The sequence below is a fragment of the Pseudophryne corroboree genome, chromosome 7, assembly GCF_028390025.1.
Source record: "Pseudophryne corroboree isolate aPseCor3 chromosome 7, aPseCor3.hap2, whole genome shotgun sequence".
In the NCBI taxonomy this organism is placed as follows: Eukaryota; Metazoa; Chordata; class Amphibia; order Anura; family Myobatrachidae; genus Pseudophryne; species Pseudophryne corroboree.
In genome coordinates, this window is record NC_086450.1 from 130,060,873 (window position 1) to 130,068,222 (window position 7,350).

The following is a 7,350-nucleotide window of genomic DNA, read 5'->3' on the forward strand; positions in this document are numbered from 1 at the left end:
ATCCTCTCTTCCAATACAAAAAAACAAGTCTTTTTATAAATTTATGATTTATGATTTATTTCCCTTTTTTTTGTGTTATTTTTATGGTTTTTTGTCCAGCTAAAGCTGCAGAATACACATTGAGGCAAAAGTTAGGAAAGGAGGTTTTAAAATACAAAATTATCTGAAATACACAGGTGAAAATGTATACATCTTTTGTTCATGATATATAAAAGAGCACAACTTGAATCTCCACAATCACATGCATTAAACATTCTAAACCATGACAAAAGTTGCAATTTATGAACAACCTTGAGGCTGTTATTTCCTGTAAGACAAAACTGAATTCATAAAAAAAAAAGAACAAATGATGATTACCCACAAACATTGGGGGTAATTCTGAGTTGATCGCAGCAGGACATTTTTTAGCAGTTGGGCAAAACCATGTGCACTGCAGGGAAGGCAGATATAACATTTGCAGATAGAGTTAGATTTGGGTGGGTTATTTTATTTCTGTGCAGGGTAAATACTGGCTGCTTTATTTTTACACTGCAAATTAGATTGCAGATTGAACACACCACACCCAAATCTAACTCTCTCTGCACATGTTATATCTGCCTCCCCTGCAGTGCACATGGTTTTGCCCAATTGCTAACAGAATTCCTGCTGCGATCAACTTGGAATTACCCCCATTGTGTTTGTGCAAATTGCATGTGAAAATTTATTTAAATGCTGTCACTGAGTACATCACTGGCCATCTTCTCTGCTGTTACCATCCCTCTCCATGATCCTTCTCTTCCGCTTGTGCACTGTGAGCCTCAGCGTCATTTTTGAAATTCAAGATGGCCACCGCGAGCCAATCATGGCTCGCCGCGTCATCGCCCCGCCCCCTCAACTGGCTTACATAAGCCAGCGGTGAAGTAGTGGCGGTCAGTCCGGCGGCGAGGAGGAAGCAGGCAAGAGCTCCCTAAGATAGAAGATGCCGGAAGCCCTGTGGCGGCGGCGGCCATGCAAAAGAGCTTAAGGCCAGGTGAAGGTGCAGCTAAATAAACTAATACAACATTAGGTGTCTGTGTTTTTATTTTAATATTTTCTTTACAGGCGGACTACAGGTGCAGCAGGCCCTTAATGTCTGGGCATGCTGGCACTTGTGGTTCTCCAAGTGCCAGCATGCTGGGGCAGGCTTGCTGGGACCTGTAGGCCACCTGTAAAGAACAATATTAGTATGCCATGAACCCCGCACCCACCGCCACCAGGGGTGCAGGGCATAGCACTGGGCTTTCAGCCCAGTGCTGGTTGTTGCTCAGGAGGGGGGACCCCATTTAAATTTTTGGGGTCCCCACTTTCTGAGGAATGCCAATCCTGGGCTGACTGGTTTGGGGGAGTGTTTATTGCTATGGCAGGGAGACCCCACAATGAGTGTCTCCCCAGCTATGTCATTATCCCACCTGGCTGGATCAGCCTAGTGCTGGTTTTGGTTAAATAGGGGGAACCCTATTCTTTTTTCTTTTCTTTTCTTTTTTTTTTGGGGGGGGAGGGGGGTGTTTGCACGTCACTAAGTGCCTCCCCAGTCACTGCACTCACCGCACGTCACTGGTGTGAAGGTGAGTGCCAAAGGAAATGTTCACTCTGACTCCACTTAGTCTAGAACTAATGTGACACCTCTTTAGGACACCATTCTCATGGCAGAGAAACAGGACACTCCCTTGGATCCCCAATGCAATGACAAGACCAATGGGTGCAGTGATGTCAGGTTTATTAAACGGGATAACTTCATCACATTAGGCTGTTTGCAAATGAAAGGTTACCACAATACACACAATACTATATGGTGTAAAGTAATGAATCCCGAACAGGATAATAATGTGATACAATATCAGAATAAGACACTCTAACTTGGCTATTGCAGCAAGCAGCCCTCTCTGTCGGTAACTTCAATTTTCTCTCAGGAAAATTATATTTTCAACCTTTAACATGTTACAGTTCTATAATAATAATAATGATAAATGTCATGTGATTTTGGAAATTATCTATCCCTTAGTATCTTAAATGTCACACCTTGTAACTACGGCACACAGAGCTGGTTTAAGGCGGGGGCGGTCGCCCCGGGGCCTCCACACATTAGAGGCCCCCACACCCTGCACTGTGTAGGAGTCTTACTTCGGCAGCTCAGCTGTTGAGTTTCAGCGGCCACCAAGGAGCTCCTGCAGAGTCGGTCTTGTGGGATAGAGAAATCCCATGAGACAGTTACTGCAAGCTGGACAGACTGTGCTCCCTGCTGTTATGTAACTGACTGTGTGTGTGTGTGTGTGTGTGTGTGTGTGTGTGTGTGTGTGTGTGTGTGTGTACATGGCAGTGGGGGGGACACCTTGCCAGCAATCGTAGAAGGGAGCCCCCACAATCTACATTTCCCTGGGACCACACCACCCTTAATCCGGACCTGACGGCACAAACAAACACACAATCTTTGTTGCAACAACAACATATCATTTCAATATCAGCTGTAATAACACAATAAATAGCAAATAATACATTTTGCAGACAAATAAATTCCATCATAGACAAATATATCAACTGATAATATAAATAGTGCTGTCCAATGCTACATCCACTGAAATCTGGGCAGGCTTGTGTCAGTGCATTTACTACTCAAGAAGAAAGTAGAGAGGCACTTTACACAATGTATTTGTTGGGTAGGCACTATTGACTCCCTTTGTAGGTTCTATACTTCTGGTAGATACTGAGCAAATCACATTAAGATTATAGTGAACACTCTGATGATGTGATATGCTGATTATCAGATTTAAAGGAGTTATCATATGGTTTTACATATTTACTCACATTACTGTGTATTATTAAGATATATATATATAAAACACTCACTTCTCCAGCGATGCAGAAAAAGTAGACAAGCCAGCACTCACGTGTAGATGAAAGAAAAGCAGCATTTATTCCTTAACCAAACGGCATGGTGAAGTTCAGCAAATACAGCAAACACAGCCCGACAGCTGTTTCAACCGACTGGTCTTACTCAGGGGCTAACCGCACTGTTGTCAGAACATGAAATATAAGCCTCAAATGGCACCACAATCAACCCAGCAGCATCAGGATGTGGGCTGAGACAAGTCTGGACACGCCTAATGCATCCCCTGCTGTCTCCTCCCACTCCATGACACTGGTAACTAAGCTAAACAAACCTGGTGTCATGCATAGCAACGGCTCCGGAGCGCGGCAAAACGTGCGGCGGGTGGTCTCAGCAGCCTGACTAGTAAATGGCATGCTGATAGTGAGGGGAATTGCAAGGACGCTGTATATCAAAACAGCAGTGAATGAAATGAAGTGATGTGTTTAAAAAAATAAAAGGAATAGTGCTGAAGCTCAGCAGAGCAGGGTTCCCTGAAAGTGCTGGCTAGAAAGTGCAAGGTGCAAAAAGCAGGAAGGAATGACAGGTCTAATGGAAATAATAGCAGGTGACACAAGGACAACCCTCAAAACAACCTACTGCAAAGCAATGCCCACTTGGTACGGCAATCAATATAAATAAGAATATATGTGCAAAAAGAATCCAAACTGCCTTATTGGGGAGAAAACCCACAGAATGCACAATGTCCGCTGCCTTGTGGTATTAAGTGAGTGATGTACAGCACCCAGTATTCCCAGATCGTCACCGATACTGGTACTGACTGGGCCCAACACTGCTTAGTTTCCAAGATCAGCCGGAATTGGACGTTTGCCAGTGTGGTATGGCTGTAAATATCACTAGACCAACATATGTTGTCTACTGGGGAATCCCATATAGGCAGCTGGAGTCTGATACTGCTAAATACAACACCAAAGATGGACAATAAGCTGCACATAGTGAGCAAGAGTGGGTCTGCATGGTGGATGTTGAAAGCGAGGGTGAAAGGAAAGGTGTCACTGCTAGTGAAGTGGGGACCTGTCAGGATTGAGTATCTATAAAGACACACACTGCCATGTGTCTTTATAGATACTCGATCCTGACAGGTCCCGTAGGTTGTTTTGAGGGTTGTCCTTGTGTCACCTGCTATTATTTCCATTAGACCTGTCAAAGTCGAAAAATATCATGATTAATATGCCTTGTATTAACCCCTAATGTGTGCGCATGCTGCTCGTCGCCTGGTCCCCCATGCGTACACATCCCCGCAGGTTTTGTAAGGGACGCTCCAGCGTCTCGTGCGCATGGGATGTGTAAATACGGCGGAGTTTGTGAGCTTGTAGAGTGCGACTCGATCGTAACATATTCAACCCAAATAGCGTATATTATAGTTAAATATTCCCCTTAACAATGTCAGCAAGTATGGTAAGTTTAAAACTTCTTGGACAGAGAGATTCCTCATTACATACTAGGAAGGCTCAGACAAAGGTTGGAAGGTAGTGTTTAGTATCCAGCTGTAGGGTATTAAAAGGGTATTATGCCTATGATAGTTAGGAAAGATTCACATATTCCTGCGCATAGTAATGCGCAGAAGTAGAAAATAGATAAATTGTATTCAGAATTAAATTATAAATAAGTGCAGGGTAAGTAAATGGAATTCAGTCATTTCTTTCCCACAGACTGAATACAATGGCCTTATTTACACTAAGCTTTGAGATTCTATGAAGAGGGCTTACACCTTTGTTTATGAATAGGGCCAGGTTTCTCCCCAGAATAATGAGTGCTGAGTTGCCATTGTCTCAACTGAAAGAGACATAAACAAGGGTGAACAATATCTAGGAACAGAGTTTGTTTGGAAGATCCGAAACAATAGCTTTCCACAACATAACCAGACAGAGAGGAATTTAGAATACTAACAAGTCCTAGCCATCGCCCATTTCTTGAGCTAACCAATGATCCCTGGTGCAGGACATGTCCCACCCCCCTAACCAATGTAAAAAGAGCACACAGTGTCTATTGTAGTATGTCTTGAGCTAGTGAATAAATATAGCTTGCAATAGGCTTGGTCACACAAGACTCTGCAAGGTTTTCACACTGAAGGCTGGAGGCCTGGTCCAGGAGCGCCAGCGAATCATTCCCACGTGTGTAAGTTTCTCTGTGGCCATTTCGTTACTCTGTGTGTATGCAATTCGTTCTCATTTTGTTATCCTTTAAGTGTTTGCCATTTATTCTCTTTGGGTTTATTCTATTTGCGATCATACGCTACTGTTTATATTTCTGTTTAGTTATTAATGTTAGGACTGTAGTGTATAAGCTGTAACTGTTTTTCTTTTCCCCTTTTACATACTAAAATCATCTAGAAAGGTGTTGGAACCTTAACAAGTGTTTGTGTGTTTCACCATTTATTACTAAGGGTTTCTGAGCATCTCAATCGCTCAAACAGCTTGCTTAATCACAAGGTTTAGTGTTACACCATTACAGTATCACGGTATTAAGGTTTACAGTGTAAGCATATTCTGTGTTTAAGGTTTAAAAGGTTATTGTCTGTGTGTACGCTCGCTGTGTGTATTCCGTACACCCAGCGCAGCGTGTGTACGTAACTTTCGTACCACGTGCGAGGTCTCTGTATGCAAATAGCGTACAAAGTGCGTAGCACGTGCACGTGGTTTAGCGACCATTACGGCTACACGGTATTAGTAGATAGCTTAATGTTAAAAGTTAAATATTTGACTCTATCAATTGGGGATCTCGTCCGGTCCACCTCATATCCGCAGTCAGGCGAAAACGCGCAGACTTTATCGATCAGCAAAGGGCGGAAAGGTGGTATCTTGTAGTGCTGATCAGATGAGCGTCTGCGTCTGATTCTCTTGGTTTGTAGGGATGCTGGTGGAATCCGAAGAAGGTAAGAACATTAAGCTATTGTCTTTTTAAATCTGGTTTTAATTTCTATTTGGTGCCAACTGCACACGCAACACATGTAACACACGCACACACCTGTACTCTGCATATCTGACCATATTGTTGCAGAACGGGGTTCGGGTGAGTCGTGTCATGTTTGATTCAGATTGCATTGCTTGTCTGTTTAAATAGGTTTAAAAGTATTTTTAATCGCTCTGCATAGCTTGATAGTTTTATTTTTAACCCAGGCCTAAAATAACTTCAGGGGCTTGTATGATGATTTTCTTTGTGACAAAAGAAGCCGCATGGTCTGTCCTCCATTTTGTGTAACCCTCATGGATGTGGAAGGGGGAGGAGCAGCGGCCATTTTGGGAAGGTCAAAAGATTTTTTTTCTGAATGGCTGATTTTCAGATGACTCAGGAATAATCAGCCATCCTTTGTCAAAAAGAAATCACCATTTATGAGTTTCCAATGCATTTATTTAACCCATGCATAAGCAATTATAAATAGTTCAGATAGGGCTTAATGTAAGTTAATAGTAAAATGAATATTTGATTTAAGAACGACACACAGATAAAACAAAGTTTTTTTTTGTTTTGTTTTTTTTCTCTCTCTCTACTTTACCTCCAAGATTCTAGGATTCTCTGCTTGTTGTGAGATGGGCCATTGAAATGCAAATTAACCTGTGTAACTGTTTTTTTTTTCTCTCTCCCAGCAGTGAAGAGAATCACCCTCACACACAGTCAAGGGCACATTCATATGCAAATTAGAGAAGTGAATGGGTCTCATAGATGTAATAGTGATTAGTACAGAGATGTAATCTTATAATTATATGTGTGTGTTTACATCAATGTATGTTATTAGATTAATTTAGAATTATATTGTATCTGTGTATTTTCACCTATCTACCTTCCTGTTTGCCATTTGCATTGATAACGTACTGAGAAAATTTGCTGCTATTTTAGTTAAAAATAAACATTAATACTTAAAGGGAGTAATTGTAAAACACGCACACAGCCTGGCCTAGTTAAGAGGTTGATACAGTGGAATACTGTGTGGTGCTTGGTAGGCGTTTATAGTTAAAATATCGCTTACATTGATAGAAGCGTGTTATTTGTGTTACTGTGGACGTATCCGACCTGTGTACACGTGCCTCTCACCGAGTGCGAGTCAAAGCGTACGTGACGCAAAGGCGTACACACGTAGCGTACATTACGCAACCTGCGTACAGATACGCCCACTAGATACAAAACACACGATAGCATTGTTTTAGTGTGGGAGGTATAGTAGCTACGTGATAATAGCACAAGTTCTTACAGTTCCCAAAATTAGTTTAAAGGTTCCTTCTCTTGCTGCAGCTCCTCTGGGATTAATCTGTGTTACCTGAATGCAAGTAATTTTCTGTACAGAAAAATCAAAGCATATATGAAGTGATAGAAGCGTGTGTATGCAAGTTAATTTTTCTTTGGGGTGAACCTTGAGAAAAGTCGAGATCTCGTGGAAGACATCCGTGGAGTGAACACGTGGTGGCGTGGGAGAAGGCCATCTCACATTAAAAGTAATTTAAGGTAAAAGG

At 42.1% G+C, this 7,350-nt stretch overlaps 1 pseudogene; it reads right to left on the reverse strand.

Annotated features, from left to right (window-relative positions):
* Positions 1-3,614: 3,614 nt before the first annotated feature.
* Positions 3,615-3,734, reverse strand: LOC134947274 (5S ribosomal RNA; annotated as a pseudogene).
* Positions 3,735-7,350: the final 3,616 nt, after the last annotated feature.